This window comes from Siniperca chuatsi, linkage group LG19 (assembly GCF_020085105.1).
Source record: "Siniperca chuatsi isolate FFG_IHB_CAS linkage group LG19, ASM2008510v1, whole genome shotgun sequence".
NCBI lineage: Eukaryota > Metazoa > Chordata > Actinopteri > Centrarchiformes > Sinipercidae > Siniperca > Siniperca chuatsi.
Window position 1 is genome coordinate 25,103,645 of NC_058060.1, and position 19,833 is coordinate 25,123,477.

Consider the following 19,833-nt stretch of genomic DNA (forward strand, 5'->3'; position numbering starts at 1 on the left):
AATTCTTCAAAATAAGACGGTGTAGTCCCTCATTCGTCCAGGAGTGGTCCATCGTAGAAAAGGTTTCAGACATAGTCATCTGTTTTCAGAATCAAGACGTTTCGGCTCCCATCCGGAAGTCATTCTCAATTGCAGCCAGAAAACAACAGGCCTGATTACTGATTACTGGGCCATCATGGAAACTATTAGGTCAGTTTCAGGTGAAACTAGCTAATTAACAGATACTCAGGTAGACTCCTTCCTGAGGGCGGGGCTTAAGCAACACAGAGTAGCTTACATTTCTGAGTTCTCAGACCATTTTCACAATTGAGAACGACTTCCGGATGGGAGCCGAAACGTCTTGATTCTGAAAACAGCGTCCAGACGACTACGACTGAAACATTTACTTCATTATGGGTTGTTTTGCCCAAACCACAATGAAGCCCAGTTGCTTCCAGTATTTGTAATGTAGGCTAAAAAGATTTCTGTTCATTAAACAGATAGTTTTTGCGGTGGCTCTGATATCAGCCGGCCTGCTCGTCTTCGGTGCTGAAAGAACAGTGAGTTCTGACGACAGTCGTAGCGGTTGGAGTCGCTGTGGGTCGAACGGACGGGCACTTAGTGTCATTTACGAGCGAAAACGCAGAAACCTTTCAGCGAAAGGCGTCGGTAACTTTTTCTAAAATTCAAAATAAAAAGAATGAAAAAAACACAAAATGATGAGTTGTGCAACAAATGTTTTGAAAACTCAAAAACTATCGCAGCCAGAAAGTATCCTCTATCTATTTACGTCATTCTTAAAGCCTCCACTTATTGTGTCATGCATCTGAAATGTGCCTGAAACCGCAGGTGTGATTCGGTAAACGGGCTTGAGCTCGGAAGGCAAAAAGAGAGGATTCAAACACTTTTTGACACATTACAAACTGTCCATAAACTTAAATACCTGAACGCAAATACCAAAAAGAAGGAAAAACAAACAAAAGCCTCCTGCCTGCCGGTGCGGGGTCACTTTATCTGTGTCCCCCCTCTCTGGGAGGATCTGGCTCGTCTCTTAGGGGACGGCAGGTCTAATCGAGTCCCGAGCTGAGCAGAAAGTCAGGGTATTGTTGTCTCTCTCCATCAGACTCAAGGTTAGCGCCCTCAGACTGAAACTGAGGCTGTTTGACTTCCAATGCAGGAAGAAACAAAGAGGAAAGGAAATGAAAGAGGATTTATTTTTTCATCTGCGTCGTTTCTGATTCTCTCTCTCACTTCTCTGCAGAAACTCGCCGTGTTTTCTCCAGCGACGCCGCCGCTCAGCGCGCCTATTAACACAGAAAATGGCTCTCTGCTTTTCAATTACCAGCTCGCCCGCTCTCCCTCTCCGTCTCACACACACACACACACACACACACACACACACACACACAATGAAAGAAAAGGACAAAGAAACATAAAGAAACACACACACACACACACTTGTAGAATTCCCTCAGGTGAGTGAGTCATCCAAAACAATATTTACAATCTCTGACAGTCACTGTGTGTGTGTGTGTGTGTGTGTGTGTGTGTGTGTGTGTGTGTGTGTGTGTGTGTGTGTGTGAGTGTGTGTGTCCGTCCGTCCACCATCCTGATTATGTGTTATTAAGCCAAATTATAAATTAAAATCACAATTAAAAGAAGCAGGAAATAATGTTCAGTGCAGGTGTTTGAATGTAAGACTACCTGTCGCCCGTGTGTGTGTGTGTGTGTGTGTGTGTGTGTGTGTTTGAATGTATAAGTGTTATTTTCACACATTGCCATAGAGCTCAGTGAGTGCAGCAGCTCGTTGTATTTTCTCCACACTGTTTGTATCATGCATCCTTCATTAAGAGGCCTTTTCCTCGTCTTTTTCTTTGAGTTCTGAATGGCTGAAGTTTCCCAGTCGGCGCTGTTGGGAGGCCAGCGAAGACGAGACAAGGACCTGATAGAAATAAAGAATCAGTCTCTCAGCCGCTTGCTTTGTTATGAACGGCCTTACATTTCTCAGGCTGAAGAATTTAAAAAAGGTGCATTCAGATTGAAGATGAAGTGAAGTCTTACGTACCGACTGTACAGAAGTTCACGTTATGTAGCAGTTACCATAATCACCGGTTTCTGTCTTGTAAACACAAACCATCCGAGTCCGAATCACGACGTGCGGAGTTCGTCCTTTGCATCAAAACTCTGATTCAGATTCTTTGTGGTCCTTTGCTTGATGCCTCACATCGGCCACAGTGCGTCGTTCAGGGTAATTAAACCCAAATCGAACGGATACGTTCCTGTATCGGCCACGCGCAGTATTTTCAGCCCATATAGAACAACCGTTTGTCCTCACTGTGTTTTATACGAAAACATCATCATAACTAACTCTCCCGTCGTTCTTCTCGGACAGACGTCATTATTTTACGAGACATCAGGTTTTTATTGGCCCCCGTGTACAGCTGGTTCAATACAGAGAAAAGTGAATTGTCGAGCGATGGCGGTGTGGGATTGTTACAGTAGTAAACCACGCTTTAATAAAATGTTAAGACTGTATTTATTTACCCAAGAGATGGATCAGCCCACTATAGTCCTGGTTTACTGATACTGCTGGAGGGAGCGAACACATCCTGATTTATTTGTAATTAGAGGAAGTGTGCTGATTCATTGAGTAAGTGTCTAAGAGGTGATATAATTATGTAGCGCTCTCTATTGTGCCAGACAGGTTTTTAATTATTGTGCTGTTTGTGTCCGTGTTTGTCGTTAGTATTGTTGAGTGTCACGGTGTGCACGGACGTCGGATGTTGTAAATCCATCACGTGGACCCCAGGACGAGTAGCTACCGTTGCTACTGTAGCTAAACGGGATCGAAACAAAGAAACACGGCCGGCTCTGCGAGTGTTGAGTTGTCAAAAGCATGTCAATATTTTCCTTCTGGCTGAATTAAATTGGACACAACTCACTTCACTATATTTTCTCATTGTCACTATTGCTTTTCCTGGAGTCCTTGTATATATATAATGAAAACAAACAATAAAACAATTAAAATATATCAAATAACAGCCTCCAGTGTGTAGATCAAGTGTACTAGTGTTCCTTTTGCATTTGAGAGCCTAAGCGAAGGATCACAGCACCAACCCTTGTTTAACTCGTGCGTCAAAAGCAGTTTTTTAAAAGCTTATTCTACCTCCTCTCCTCCTCTTCCTCGGCCGTCTCTCCTCTTTCCCTGTCTGGACACTTGACCTTCGACCGATATGATCTGCACTGAGAGTGTTTGTGTTGACGTCTGAGGACTCTGTTGCCGTCGTTTTTGCTGAGAGAATCAAAAAGCCCAGCAGAGACAGAGTCAGGACACAGCCGGACACGGAGTCTCTGGGGTCTTTCAGATTCGGTATAACTTATTGTGCACGGTGACCCGGTCCACGACCCCGACCTGGAGGAGTGCAGTGTGTGTTTGTCTGTGTGTGAGTGACTGTTTGAAGGTGCCAGCACACTTCAAACTAAACCAAATTTAAGGTGCTCACGCAGGAAAAATGGTTGGTTTGGAACCAAAAGTCCAACTGAAATCACATTTAGTCGAAAAGGGCGTCAACATGATTTTAAATGTATTGTCAATATTTTTTTATTATTAAAAGGAAGACGAAAGGTCTTTGGGGAAATATCAGAAATGCTGTTTTTCCGTCTGGCGGCTGGAGGACGGACACGGCTGCTGTCTGCGTTTGGATGGATTTTGAAACCGCGCTCCAGCTTTTTAAAACCTCGTGAAGGTGGAGCGAAAGATAAAGCTACAACTGCTGCACCACTGAACAGATTTAGGTAAATATTATGAGGAAGATGTATTTGTATTGTATTGTTCAATGGCTCAAGCAGCATCGCCACATCAGGGAAGTATGTTTACTTTTTAGTCTTTTTCTCTTCTTCTTCTATTAATTCATTTGAGGACATTGAGAGCTCTGGAAAATGATTGACTTTATCTCGTCCACATTTCTTCTTCTGCTCTCTTGCTCCCGCAGAGACGCCATCACCACACAGCCTTAAGGACTTCACTTCCTCTCTGTCTGTGTCGCTCTACCCCTCTCTCCCTCTCTCTTCCTCATCCCCAGACAATAAGAAGTCAATCTACCTGGATCGAACCTCATCACTAACACACACACACACACACACACGTAATTGAGGTCAGAGTAGAAAAGGACGGCAGAAACTGTCGATAAAGAAAGACTCCATGTATCCCTTTCCTTCTCCTTTTCGTCCTTCCTGCTTTCTTTACTTCCGTCTTCTGTTTACTCTTTATTCTTTTCTCCATCCAAAAACGATCCCCACTTTCCCTGAAATGTGTTTTGATTTCATTTTGAGAGAGAAGCGAAATAATGGTGAGACGAATTAGTCAGTGTAGAGGAGAAAACGCACACACACTTTCATTAGTGAGAGAAATCCATCGATATCTCTGCCGTCACAGCGACAGTCGACCTCTGTATTTGTGTCAAAGAGAAAAGGAGAGAAGTGTGATTCAGTTTCTAACCTGCTGAACTGGCATCTGCAGTGTTTCATTGTTTGATTTTCACATCCTCATGTTAAACCAGCATTTAATTAAGGATCATTTTAAATTCCCAAAGTCCTGCATTTTCCAGCTGGAAATATAATGTGTTGCTTTAATAAAAGACAACGAATGAAAAGGTGAACATTCAAGAGGACTGTAATGGGACTACTGCTCATTACAAACCAGACAACTAAACTTTTGGATTGATTGAAAAATTTAGCAATGAGTAAATGTGAGTAAATTGCCTTTCACAACATGACGTGATAACAGATAGCAGCCAAAAAAGAGGTCAGAGTTCTGCAAACGAGTGCAATTCGCCGGGAATCTCTGTAGTGAAGCGCTGAAAAACTGTCAGAGAAAAAGCGAAACAGCGGTGGAACTAGAAGTGCGTCTTTACCAGCTGAGGATAAAAGTCTGACGAGGTTACTGTTGTGGTTTCTGGGATCTTTTGTACAAAAAGAAATGAAAGTACTGCTCGGCACAAACTCTCATTAATTGTTGGAGGTCGTTTATTTACACAATTTTTGCTAAAGGACAAGGTATTTGCTAGCTTGCAAGCAATGACAAACCCTCAGCGATTTTGACCTGCCGGTGGCGCTTGAGGAACAGTCAGGGGATCCGAAAAAGTCAGTAGGATTTATCCTCTGGGTACCAGGAGTGTCTGAACCAAATTTCATGGCAATCCGTTTAACAGTCGTTGACACATTTCGGTCTGGACCAAAGTGCCGTTACGATCGCTAAGAGCGGCTAAAAAGTGTAAAGTCTGCGCTGGAGGAGTTCAGACTCAGCTCGTCAGGCTCAGCTGGACTTTGTTTTGTTTGTTATTCCTTTAACTCAACTTTGGGCCACAATACAAGAACACTGACAAAAAAAAAATGGATCACCCAGTCCATGTGAGGACAATGGCGTCTTCCAGTTGCTTGGAAGTGTCCGTGAAGTGACGACTGACCAAAAACTGAGGTAAGTAATTTTATCTTTCAAGCAAACAAAACATCACTTATCCCGTGAGCTCGCACACAGAAGCTTCAGGACAGCCTGAGTCAACTGGAAGAGATTCAACATTTACTTTCTTGCATTTTAGTTAGCAAGAAACAGGTGTTAGAATGAATGTAACAGATGAATAAATTAGCTTCGGTGGCCAAGAGAGCTCCAAACACCCCGACACAACATACACTACTACTTTTACAACACATTCGTCACTTTTAGGATAAAATGCTGCAAATAAACAAAACAGACTGTCAACAATTTGACACTGCAAATACAAAAACGCTGCAAGTTAAACCTCAGACAGCAGATAAGAATACAAACTCCATGCAAATGTCCTTTTCTCGCATGTAAAAACCTGGCAAACCCACCGCCTCAGCCTGGAAAACAACTGCTGTTCCTCAGACTGTACATCTGGCCTGCTCGCAGTCTGATCGGTGTCCACGCTCACAGCCTGCACACACTGCTGCCTGCAGCTCTGCATGTCACAGTCTTTATATTTAAGCACTTTCATTTGCTGAGCAGCTCATCCACAGAGGCCTACAACAGCAGAATAAGTTCCGGTCAAACGTCCGACGTCGCGGCATCCTGATAATATTCCTGTGAACTGCTCCGCTGAAAGGTCACGAAAAATAAATAAGATTAAAAAGAGAAAGGCTGAGATGAGACTGGTTAACTATTTTAAAGCATGCACACATTGCAGGTAACTTTCCACAGCAGGTAGCTTTAAATAAACTCTGCTGTTCAGGATATTATACTATTCATTATTTGCTTTGTGCTTTTACGTGCGAGTTGCTTCCAGATTCTCAGAGGTCCAGAGTGTTGTAGACTCCCAGAGAAAACAACACAACATACTGGCATCCGCAAACACAAACACAACAAGGTTTCAGTTTCTTATAAAGTCCTGATGCAGATCGACTGGCAGCTTTCACACCAGCCCAGAATGAACCGACTGAAGCTTTATGGCACAGAGAAAGACACTTTATCAGGCTTATAGGCAGTTTGTTGATTAAAACAAACAGATGATATAATGCCAGCGTCATCCTTAAATGAACCTCCAGTTCTTCTTGATACCAAAATCTAGGTTACAGCAATCCCAAAACGCGTCTGTACAGTGATTTATTCAGAGAATTGTGTTCACCAAGTTACTGTCAGAGTATCGTTGCCGGCCATCTCGTTAACCTGCTGCTCTAACGGCCCTGAACCTGCTGCAGGGATCTGCTCCCATTCAGACACCAGAGCGTCAGTGAGGTCCAGCACTGATGCTGGGGATCAGGTCCGGCTCGCAGTCGGTGTCCCAGTTCATCCCAGAGCTGCTGGACTGGGTTGAGGTCAGAGTCTGTGCAGACCAGTCAGGTTCTTCCACACCAAACTGGGGAAACCTTTTCTGTATGGAGCAGCTTTGTGCGCGGGGGCGTCGTCATGTGGAAACAGGAAAGAGACGAACTGCTGACACAAAGCTGGAAGAACACCGCTGTCTAAAATATAACTGTCTGCTGCAGCGTTAAGGTTCCCCTTCACTGGAACTAAGAGGCCCAGACCAAAAGCAAAACATGTGGACACAAATTCCCATGTCCATTTCTGAAACTATACGACAAGATTTTAACCGGTTTTGAGGATAGAAAGTTCCTGAAACTCACTCAACACCAAAATGACAATGAAACTTTCCTTCCTGTCAGTGAAACAGAAAAACTGCAGTGACGTGGATTTTCTGTGACAGCAGCGAGTCGCTCCCCCTCTCACCTCAAGTGACCCAAGCAAAGCTGCTGACAGCGTGATTCACCGGGGCAGGACAGAAGGTGTGTGTGTGTGTGTGTGTGTGTGTGTGCTGAAATTGGCAGCAGGATGCCGGCACGACCGCCTCGCCAGTGTGTGTTCTCGGTTGGCCATATGTATGTCAGCTGCAGCAGCCTCCACGTCAGGCCGTAAAAATAAAAACAGAAAGGGGGCGAGGAGACGAGCGGAGAGTCATCTCTCAAAGATCAGGTTCCCTGACGGATTACAGCGACAAAACTCAGCTTTCCGAGTCCAGTGATGAATAGGCACAAAAAGAACGACATGAGACGAGAGACGGAGACAGACGCAGTGAACTGGAACAGGTTTCAGTCTTCTTCTTGGTTATGGAAGTGCAGATGTCACTAGCAGGCAGCAGGAAGTGGTGTACAGGCAGTACACATCATTTCCACAGAAATTAGCATGTTGTTCAGCTTGTCCCGCGTGACGCGGTGACGTGGGCCGACACAGTCAGGGTGCAGTAACGTGTTCTGATAATAAAAGGATTACGTTGTTCAGCAGCGAGCAGTGGAAGGGCTTGGTTTGGGGTCTGTTTGCTGTCTGGAATATGCTACTTGGACAGCACATAAGCAAACTCTGAAGGGTGTCGCTGCTGCTGTGCACGAGTGTCCGCGAATGTTTGTTCAGTTTTTGTTTACGTTGGCGTTGTTCATAAGTGTGTATCTTTGTGTGCACACAGTGTGTATTTACAGCTTGTGTGTGTGTGTGTGTGTGGAAGATTTCTATCTTTTTAACTCCGTGATGTGTTTATCATCGTAGTGACAGTGAAGGCATGTGTGTGTGTGTGTGTGTGTGTGTGTCTGCCACCGTAACCTCTATGCTCAATTACACCTAGATTACCCAGGGGCCCTTGGGGCTGCGGCAGTCGGTGAGCTCGCTGATATAAATCTGGTCTGTTGTTGATACACCAGCTCTCTTATGCCCATAAAACATTACTGCTACACACACACAGCCATAAACTAACAGCACGCACACAAACTCCATCAAAAAACACATGCAAAAACACATGTAAAAATACATGTAAAAATACACACAACCATGCACACACTCGTGCGCGACCACAAACACACACAAACACAATATTAGGACACTCCAGGGAGGCAGTGCTGCAGTAAGCTAATATGCTAACACTGCAGGGTAACCGAGACAGGAGGAGGAGAGAAAAGAAAACGAGGAGGAGAGGAGGGGGTGACATTTTGAAAAGGTGAATGGGATGATGTTGACATTTAGAGAAAAGCGAGATCAAGTGAAATCTAGATCCCATTTAGAAAACAGGGTGGTTCAAACACCCAGGAGACACGACAAAATACACTACACTCTGTGTGTGTGTGTGTGTGTGTGTGTGTGTGGTTCACACACAGTTCGTTACCAGTACTGACTGTAGAAAATCTAAAGCAACTTTTAATTTTGTCTCGATCACGAAGAATCACCGGAGAACTGTTAATAGAGAGCAAGATATCTCGTTAGCCACGACTGCTTTACAAGGCGATCGTTTGACAGGTGTTGTATTCGCAGCTCGTCTGCGTCGCCCCCGTGTGGCCAAACGCTCCGTTAGCGCAGGTTTAAACTGATCTGACATCAACAGCTACGTTTCATTTGTGCAACTTGGTGGTCAGGAGCAGAGTTCTCCAGCATGGCCGCCACCTCACCTGAAAGCCAAAATTAGCCTGATCATCAGCTTGACCTCACGGTCATGTCAGCTGTTTCCTGTTTCGAGGGGACGTATTTTGTCCTAACCAATCAGCAGCGACTGACTTAGCTGTGGTAGCGTCGATAGGAGCAGTTAACTTAATGTCGATTGAAGACATTTCTTTCTGTACGTTGACTTAATAATATAATATAATAACTGCGTACATTTACATCTGTCGATGTTTTCCTCATTCCTAATGTTTCCTACAAAGCTCTAATTGCTTGGTTGTTCTCCCCCCAAAAAAAGACCTATTTAAACTGCTGAACAAATCAGAGAAAGTGACTGAGACGCCTGGAGACAGGTTAGAAATACCCAGCTGTTCCAGTATTAGCAGACAGGAAACAGTAAAGTTACGGCGGGAAAAGCTGAATCCACCTGGGAGTGTCCGGGCCGACCACTTAATGCATCTCGCCGAGGTCGAAGGGGGGAAGAAAGGATTGAAATAGCGGTTACATCTCTGTCTCTTTCTGTCAGGCAGATTGCTTGTGGGAACAGTAAACAATCATACATTATTCAGCCGAATAACACGCTGCAACCTGCACACCGGAAAATGACAACTCACTCTCTCTCTCTCCCTTTTCTCTCGCTGCTAATAATACTCTCTCTGCCAATTCTCCCTCTTCCCTTTTGTCATCTGTTTCCTCCCTCCCTCCCTCCGAGTCATCACTCTCTTTCCTCCTTCATCTTTTTGGGAATAAGCGTTAGGCTCTCTCTCTCTCTCTATTAAATCATTCATTGAGTTGCGGTGGGCGGCTGCCTCCCTGTCTCCTGCTGAGCCTGCAGAGAGGAGGAGGAGGAGGAGGAGGAGGAGGAGGATGAAGTGATGGCAGGATGACAGGTGGAGGAAGAGAGGACTGAACAGAAACAGGAGGAGGAGAGAAGAGTAAAGGCCATTCTGCACTCAAAGTCAAGCTTTGTTTCAGTCGTCCACGTCAACCAGCAGATGCACTCCCGTTTCAGCCCAAACTGACGCCATCTTTCTCCGTTTTTACACCAAAGGTGTTTGTTTTTTGTCTTACAGTGGGTCGAGTGTAAACCCATCATACTGCTATTTTTATCACTCTAATCTACTATTTATATCTTGTTAACTCCACCCACCGTGCTAGTGTTTTACTTAGGAGATTAGGATCATTTGCCTTTAAGACATCTGAGCTCTGGTTCCAATTGCCGAATGATACTTTTTTTTTTTTTTTTAAACACAAAAATAAACAAGTTACTCTGCAAAATCGTTTTTTGTATTTAATGAAAGAAGCCAAAATTCTCAAACATCAAATCTAAACACAAGAACTTTGCCAGAACAAAACAGCCATATGTGATTTAAATCAGTAAATATCTGATTAAAAAAGGTAAACAAGAAAACAAGATTAGGAATCTGAGCAGACATTTGGCGCCAACTATCTAATCAGTTTCTGGTACTTGATGCTATTATTATATTATGTATTATTATAGTTGACCAAAAAAAGTGCTGCTGTTAGAAAGCAGTCCTAACAGAGATATGTTAAATAACTGATTAAGTTATAATTAAACATTAAGAAATGATCAGCAGCAGCCTTCTTTTGTTTTACTAAAATGCTACCACTAAGATGTACGCTTCAGAACTACAAGCGACACCTTTCACATTACATGTGTTAATATAATAATACTGATTGGTGGTGCTTTATGAAAGCAACATCTTCAAAAGCTGTTAATTAAACTGCCTTGGTGGTGGTGGTGGTGGTGGTGGTGGTGGGGAGTAGCTGGCTTGTTAGTATCATGGAGGGATTACTGAATTAATCATTATGCCTATATTTATACTTTAAGCATTTGACTGTTTTCTCCATAAAACAGAAATACCTCTCTGTTGCATTTAAAACTATATCACGAATCTTTAGTTTCTTTGTATCATTACATATTTATATTTGTAAGTCAAATTGATTAGAATCAATAATTAAACTTTTCAGTACAAGTAAATACAAAATCATTAGCTGATATTTCGAGAACCTAAAACTGAGATTTAGGTGGTTTTCAGTTAACTTGTCCATGCTACTGATGGCACTATTGCTCCTACTAATATCACCGGTACACTAATACTGTTACTACTAATAATCGTGCTACAAATACAAAAAGAAACACACACAAAGATATTTCAAAACTTCCACACAGCAGCACACAATCTCTGTCAGTCTCTACCTCACCCATCCTCCCCCCTCTCTCTGGGGAGTCACGAGAGGGAGGGCGCTGTCAACTTGACTGACAGCTCTGTCGGCTTATCAAATTAGTCCCGGCCCAGTCGCGGCTGACAGCGTTACCGACCAATAAATGCAGATTTGTGGGGAATCATAGCGAGCGATCAGCTTTGATTTGCTACAACATGAGATGTTTATGGAGCAGGAGAGAGGGCGAGAGACTATCAGCAGACTGGAGAGAGGGAGAGAGAGGCACTTTGTTTTCTCTCTCCTCGCTCTCTTTCCATCCCTCCCTCATTCGATTAACTTTAGAAGTACTTTGGAGGAGAAAATATATTTGAGAGGCTGCAATTTCCGGCAGCTTTAGTGGGTTTTAGATCAATTTACAGCCATAATGCACATTATGGTTTGTTTGGAGACGAAACGCACATCAACACAAATCCACAGTGGAGTTTGCACTTAGAAAGTCCGACTTGAAGATAAACAGCACTTGAAAGAATTGTCTGGACTCTTCTTCCTGTTTCATATAAAGTATATTCAGTGTTTTACGGTCATGTTATGAAAGGGAAGATGGTGTGCTGTTAATATCGTATGAAGGAAAAGTAAAAGAAGTGATTGTGGTACTACATTGGCCCAAATGTATGACAACCGTGATTCTAAAACAAACCCTTTCTGTAACACAAAAATACCTTTTTGATTATAAGAGTGCTTGTACGTCCATTTAACACAAAGGATTAATAAAATTACAAATACGGCTGTATCGCAAAGGTGCAGGTTTGGTTACAAAGTAAGTTGGGAGACGAAGGGTGGGGGAATGAACTCAATAAGTAAATCAGAAGTCAGGGTTCATTTTGTGTTCATCTTCTTGCTGTAAACTTCTATCAGTGTTAGAGAGAAAGGGTTTACTGAACAACATACTACATTCATAAATATTCACAGCCTTAGTTTAGTTTCTCTCTCATTCCAAAATAAAGATGGTTTAATAAAATGGTTCTACGTAACGACGGTAAGGACTTTCTCCTGGACTACAACAACTGTAACCAAACTTCTGTCTTTCAGTCCATCATTTTGTCTCCTTCATCACTGGTTAGATTATGCATGCTCGTCTATAACACTCAGCAGTGCAGAATGGATCAGCCTAAGGGTGGGCAGACTGATCCAAGTGCTGATACTGTGATACCTGGGTCTCGTCTGGTTAGTCGAAGTGCCACCACGTTGTAGTTTGCAGGCCGTCCACTACAGCGTTTATATACCGCATGAACCTGCCAGCTGCAATCATGACAGGCACTAAGAAATACTGGAATGAACCAGTTACCATTAACACGTAGTAGTTTATGGTGATCTATAGCTGTTAGATATTTCATGTTGATGAAGCAGGTTGTCAGTTTCAATATTTTTCATGCTCTTTGCTCGATTATTCTCTCATTTTATGTGTCAAAACATCAAGTTCTGTAAAATAATATGATAAAATCGCTCGCTTCCTCCTTTCCGTCTTTGTGCTGATGCAAGGCTGCCATAAAAGGCATGTATATGAATTTAATCTAATAAAATATAACTAAATAAAGAGTTTCAGACCCAGTGTTTTGGATTCATGACATACAAAATATACAGTATGATCTTTTACAGAAATTGCATGAAAGGGGCCATAATGCATGCTCATTTACAAAGAATATAAATTGTTGATTTTACATTTTAAAATATTTTTATAGGTTGTTTATATGTAGCATTAACATTTATATTTTCTTAAACGCTTTGCATCACAGCTTGAGAAAAGAGAAAACCGAAAGGTGTGTAACCTGTGGTTAGGTGGGTTTACGCTCCAGTATACATCCGGATCAATGTCTGCTGCTCTTGTAAAAAGAAATCCAGTAAAGTTAAAGCTCCTCTGGGGAGAGCGTCAAACCTCTCTCAGTTCAGATTCAGAAGCTCATCAATCAATAATAATGATTGCTATAATAATGATTGATTTAAGGTGATGCAGACAGGAGACAGCAGTGAAGTGAGTTCACGCGTGACTGCGTTAGTGGAGTCTGACTGCTGGTTTATGTTTCCGACGGGAACAAACAGTCTCAGCTTCCTCATCAGCTTTTTGCATCCAGTCGGGGCTGTTAGCAAAATTTAATATGCTGACTAATGACAGCAGACGCAGAACAACTATCTATCACAGCAGCTACATTACAGAGACAGAGCTGGTGTTGTGTAAAGGGTGAAGAAGTCAACAGGGAATAAATGTTCAGTTTGACTTTTAGAAACTCCTGTTTGAGAAAAGAATAAAAGCTCATTGAATGACTAAACTTGACCTTTTCTGAGTAAACTGCAGCCTACATTAGCAATGTGAGCAGCTTTTGATGGGTGTCCATTTTAGTTTAGATACAGGTAGGGACGGGTTCCTCCCTACCTTTGAAGCGGTTATGAAGTCTGAAAGTCCATTCCTCGATAATTTTTTTCCCCTTTAGTCCGTACGGGTCCACCGATCAAAAGAATCAAAATCGTTTTTTCATAAAAATTAATCCAAGTTGTGAATATCGTCATGTGACGTCCATTGCTCAGTGTCTGCTAACTTCGTTCGTCAATAACTGACACGGTATTTTATTCAATAGCCTAATTTTTATACAAGTAATATTCATACTGGTTTAAATAAACAATTTGATAGTGCGAAAGGAATTAAAGGCCTGTCCCATATAAAGGCCTGTCCCATATAAAGGCAGGTTGAGTTCAGTGACTGAAGCAAATATAAGCCTATTAATTAATTCACAATCTCTTTTAGATCATCTCTGTTGCCTCTTTCTGGCGTCTGCAAAGACAAAAAACAGATGATATATACGAAAGTGTGCTAACTAAGACCGACTGACTGAAAACGTCAGATCGTTTTAACTTAAACCTTCCAAAGTGTGGAGACACTTCACCAAAGTCAGCCAAACAACTGCCCAATGAAATGTTTGCGGGAAGGAACTCGCGACAAAGAGGGGAAGTCCATCATGTTAAAGTAAGAACTTGTGGAAGAACTTGAGAAAGACGAGTGCTCGGCCTCAGCCCACTGCCGGTGTTACACTGTATTCTGTTACCCGTCAGATTCTGTGACCTGTGGCAGTGCGACAATGACTTCACCTTCAGGTGCAACATTTAGTGCATCGTGCAGCAATAACAGCAATTTATTTAGCTGGTATTTGCTCAGTGATAAAGTAGAATTAATATAATTTCCAATGTTGTTGTTTTTAGAGACTAAATACGTGATGAAAGCCCGACACCCGTCCAGCACAGCAGAATCTCTGAGGTTTAAGAGTGATACTGAATGAAATAAAAACAGTACGTACTTATGTCTTCATTCTCCACCAAACAAACTACCTGAAGAGATCTGTAAATAGATTCGAAAGGTCAGATTCAACGAATCAAACCCCATCCCTACAGTAGGCACAGGAACATGGAAGACCCTGCCACCCAGTGCTTTGTCTCTGTACTTGTTCAGTTGTTCAGTATGTTCATTTACTAGCAAGACTAAACTAATCTGTGTATGTTCTGTAACTCATGTGTGGGGGGTGTGGAGTGTCGTGCTGGTTTCAATTATCTTAAGGCCCGATCCATTACATTACATTCAGATGCTTTTGTCTGAAGCAACTTATGATAATTGCAGTCAAACTTGAAAGGAACTAGCGAGATGTCATCAAAAATTGATGACGAAAAAACGCTTAATTTGTATTCAGTTACAGGATGATGCCTCACGTCAAGGCCGACAACAGTTAGGTTTGCTCTGCTCCCAGTTGGAGTTTGTATGTGATGGATACAAACCGACAAACCTGATAGTGAGCAGCTTTGAAGATATGGAGCAAAGTAACTCTACTGCCTGGTCTAATTTCTCCTGCATCCATAAAACAAATAATTCTGTCCTCACTCGCTTTTCTGAGCCTGCCTCTGACACTAAGACCTGTTTTCAGTAGTTTAGTGGCTAAAAGATGAAGCCAGCTGATCTTCTACATGTTTCTTGTTGTCAACAAATCCCATGTGCAGACCCAAAACAACAATGTGTCGGTCCGACTCTCAACGTTTTCTGACTTCCTGTCTGCGGCTCTCAGCTCCGAGCCCATTGGTTCCTACTGAAGACGTAAATCTTTAAAAACACCTCACAGATATACAGATTTATTTTAAAAAACAGCTGCTCGCTGTAGTTTTTATCAGACTAACAGGAGGAAATTTGTTGGGGACTATTTCCAGCGGCGGATGAATTCCACATGTGGTGCTGTAGTGAGTGTTTGGGGCAGCAGGACGGTGTGTGTGAGTCAGAATAAACTACAGTGTGTGTGTTCGTGGTGATGAAGGAACATGTCAGCCAGTGCAACAGAGCGGCTCACTTCTTCTTCTTTTCCTTTCAGGGGTCGCCACAGCGAATCATGTGCCTCCATCTAACCCTGTCCTCTGCGTCCTCTTCACTCACACCAATTAACTTCATGTCCTCTCTCACTACATCCATAAACCTCCTCTTTGGTCTTCCTCTAGACCTCCTGCCTGGCAGCTCCGACCTCAGCATCCTTCTACCAATATATTCACAGTCTCTCCTCTGAACATCAATCAATCAATCAAACTTTATTTCTATAGCACCTTCCAACAACCGAAGCTGAACCAAAGTGCTGTACAACATTAAAAACGAGATAAAAATAATAATAATGATAATAACAAATGATAATAAAAGTACAAATAGGTCAGCAGAGCACATTACGACATTAAGATAAAGAGAAGTGTCGCAGGGCCACTAAGTGTTAAAAGCTATTCTAAATAAGTGGGTTTTAAGTTTGGCTTTGAACAAACGCAGGTCAGTGATGAACGTAAGTCAGCGGGCAGAGAGTCCAGAGTTTCGGACCGGCCCCTGCAGACGAACGGTCGCCCCACTGTTTGCACCGGGACCGGGGGACCTCCAGCAGATGTTGCCCAGCAGATCGTAGAGCTCTGCCGGGTCGGTGAGAGCTCAAGATCTCACACAGATAGGGAGGTGCGAGGCTATTGAACATGTCCAAACCACCTCGATCTGGCCTCTCTGACTTTATCTCCGAAACGTCTAACATGAGCTGTCCCTCTGATGTCCTCATTCCTGATCCTGTCCGTCCTCGTCACTCCCAAAGAGAACCTCAACATCTTTCCTTCAGCGCCGCCGTCTCTAAGCTGTACAACATCGCTGGTCTCACAGAGCGGCTCACTGATGAGTTTTAATAGTTTCTGGACGACGATGGAGGAAGAAGATCCATCAGGCTGTGATTCACACACACACAACACCTGTTAGCAGATACGTTCACTGCTGGTTTGAGTCTGAACGTGAGGTTTGTTGACAAGAAGAAAAATACAGAGTCACTATACCGATCACTCAGAGAGCTTCTATATCTTATTGTGAAGCAGGGAGAGGTACAGCATGTGTTTAAGACAGGCAGAAGAATAATAAAGTGTGTAGATAGACAGAATCAGTGCGTGACGCTAGAGAGGGAAAGTGTTGTAAGACAGAGAGAGAGAGAGAGAGCGAGGGAGAGGGAGGTTTGGGAAGAAAAAGGTGCAATGCAGGTATTTTATGCGCCACTAATTTAAGAAGTGATAACTGTAATTAACTCAGTCTCCCTCTCTCTCCATCACTATCATCAGGCTGCGATGCCAGTGACGAGAACGATACAAGTACGGAGGTGTGTGCGAGTCTGACGGACATCAGCAGAGAAAATGACAGCGTGACAGAGACAGAGAGAGGGAGACAGGGGGGAGAGGTTTTGGGAGTAAAAAGGTGCAATGCAGGTATTTTGTGCAGCACTAATTTAAGAACTCAGAAACGTAAGTGAGGACAAAAGTATGTGGACACCAGATGATGTAAAAGTGGAACGTGTGATTCCGACACCGTGTTCATTAACGTGCTGCTCTGACAGCCTCCACTCTTCTGGTTTCAGTGTTTCCACCAGATGTCTGGTCGGTGTCCCAGTTCATCCCAGAGCTGTTGGTTGAGGTCGGGGCTCTGCGCAGACCAGTCAGGTCCTTCCACATCAAACTGGGAAAAGCATTTCTGTATGGAGCAGCGTTGTGCGCGGGGGCGCCGTCATGTTTAAACAGGAAAGAGACGACACAAAGTTGAAAGGACGAGAGGATCCAGTATTTCACAAGTCATAAATAAATAAACAGTTAACTGTCTTGTTGGGACCCCCGGGGGGGGGGGGGGTCCGGACACCCAGCCTGGGAGCATCTGGTCTGAAACATCAGTGTTGTCTGGAGCGTTAAGACTTTCCTTCACTGGACCAAAAGTACATTAAAGTGTGTGAACAGGCCACACAGAGGGCCAGGCATCGCAGCTGACCAGACAACAAACGCTAACGCAGCTTATTCACGTATTTGTGACACAAGACGGGACGTGGTTTCTTCATTTAACCAACATGTTTTAGCACACCAAACCGAACCACACGTGGGATTCAACCCCGGTGCTTTGTACGCACCCCCCCCCACCTCAGAAACTACGTTTCCTTTAAGATGCATTTGGCAAAACAAATTAGTCGTATCTGAACGTAACTTCAAGGGCTGTTTGTGGAGCAGTTTACAAAATCTGTTGGTCTGACTTTCTCCATTTTGGACGGTCGGATCTCTCCGTTCCCTCAAAGGTCAGAACTGACGGGACAGTTTGCAGTCGGTCAAAGGCGTGAATTTGTTTGTCACTAAAGATGCGAGTTAATCCATAATTTTATAGATTTCAGTCTGAAACTTCACTGTTATAAATGAGTCTTTATCTTCCGGTGTCTCTCACCCATTACTCTCTCTCTTTATCTCCCGTGTCTCACCCCTTTCTCCCGCTCCCCCCCCCCCCCTCCCCATTAGCTCTAATACCAAGTCAGTGTATATTAATGTATTGTTAGATGAGTAAGTGTGTGTGTGTGTGTGTGTGTGTGTGTGTGTGTGTGTGAGCTCAGTGGGGAAAAAGGTCGCTATTTAAAAGACATTGAAATGCTGAAAGATGAATAGTGTCGGACATTTTTACGCACTGCAGGGCCCTCGCCACACACACACACACACACACACACACACACACACACACACACACACACACACTAATGCAAGGTCGGGCAAGTGAGAGAGAAAGTGTGTGCGTGTGTGTCACCGTAATGTGAAAAAGGAGTTCTCAGCCATAAGGTACCAACCTCCCACTGCTGCCCTTTATACGCACACACACACACACACACACACACACACACACACACACGCACACGAACACGCGCACACGCGCACACACACACACACACACACACACACACACGTACTTCTTAAAAAATGAGATGTCAACACCAGGCACCGCAGCTCGGAGGTGTACGCCAAGGACAGCTTTGTACGTGTGTGTGTGTGTGTGTGTGTGTGTGTGTGTGTGTGTGTGTGTGTGTGTGTGAGTGTGTGTGTGAGTGTGTGTGTGAGAGACTCATTGCTTCTCATTGCCATTTAGAGTAAACAGGCACTTTTCACTGTACATATAGGAGTGTGTGTGTGTGTGTGTGTGTGTGTTGATTTAAAGTGATGACACTGTCATCAGTCGTCTGCCATTAGCAGCTAAACACACAGTGACCTTTACCCCTCTTTTCTTCCTACTTTGTTGTTTTCACTTCCCCCTTTCTTCTTCCATTAGTTTCATTTCTTTTTCCTGCTTTTCATCTTTCCTTTTTTCACATTTCTATGCGTCTCTTTTTTGTTTTCAGTCTTTCCTTCCTTCACTCGCTTTTTTCTTCCTCTTGTCTTTCCTCTTCGTGTCCTTGTGTTCGTCATTTCGTACGTCTCTTCTACTGTTTCCTTCTGTTGCCTCTTTATTTCTCTGCACCTCTTTCCTTCTTCTCTTTGCTCTGTCCAACGTTTCCTTTCCTGCCTTACCTTCCTGTAACTGTTTCCTGTCTTTCTCTTCTCGTCTTTTCCTTAAAATCTCTTTTTTTCTCGTTACATTTCTGCCTTACCTTGTCCCTGTGTATACAATACTGTGTATACATATATATAAATATATATTTTTGCATATAGTATGTGCATTTTACGTCGAGGTCAGACAACGCAGCGTCAGCCCGATAACGAAGTGATCTGTGACTTTGACCAATAGGAGAAGAGAGCTGAGAGAGTTCAACTGTAAACATGGAGGAGAGAAATTTCATTTCAGAGAGCCTGTAAACATTTGACCGTCACCCTCGGGTCAGCAGCTTTCTACCATATTAATCCCACCTGTGGGTGTGATGTCACCCTCTGCACACACACACACACACACACACACACACACACACACACACACCTGTCTGCTGCTCAGCCGCACACACACACACACACTCAGAACGAGACAGAGCGTCCAGCTTCACCGCCCGATGACCGGGACCGGTTCCAGCTTCGCTTTCATTCAGAGAACAAAAAGACACGACGGTCGTTGGTGCCGTCAGCTCCCGCCCGTCACCTCTGCACGCCGTCGCTCGGACAGACGACAGCGAGCTGTGGTTGTTCGGGGTCAGATGTGCAGTCTGAAACGTCTCTCGGCGCCGTCGCGGCGACAGTTTACGGTTATTTGATCGTCTAATCCAGAGGTTTTCAGAGTGGGAGGCGGGCCGAGCGGAAGTGAAAACCTATTAGTCATCAAAAGGAGATCACAAAGAGTTAAAATATAAAGAGATAGTTCAGAGAGGCGGGAGTTTTGGGGAATCTTTGTCTGAGGGGAGGCCCACAGTTTGAAAACCTCTGGTCCG

At 43.6% G+C, this 19,833-nt stretch overlaps 2 protein-coding genes across 8 annotated transcripts in view; both read right to left on the reverse strand.

The window, feature by feature from the left end:
- Nucleotides 1–19,833, reverse strand: part of LOC122866462 (protein NLRC3-like) — an 876,731-nt gene that overhangs the window by 254,359 nt on the left and 602,539 nt on the right. The gene's annotated exons all lie outside the window — the stretch shown is intronic.
- fars2 (phenylalanyl-tRNA synthetase 2, mitochondrial) overlaps nt 1–19,833 on the reverse strand; it is a 148,421-nt gene that overhangs the window by 23,641 nt on the left and 104,947 nt on the right. The window lies entirely within an intron of this gene.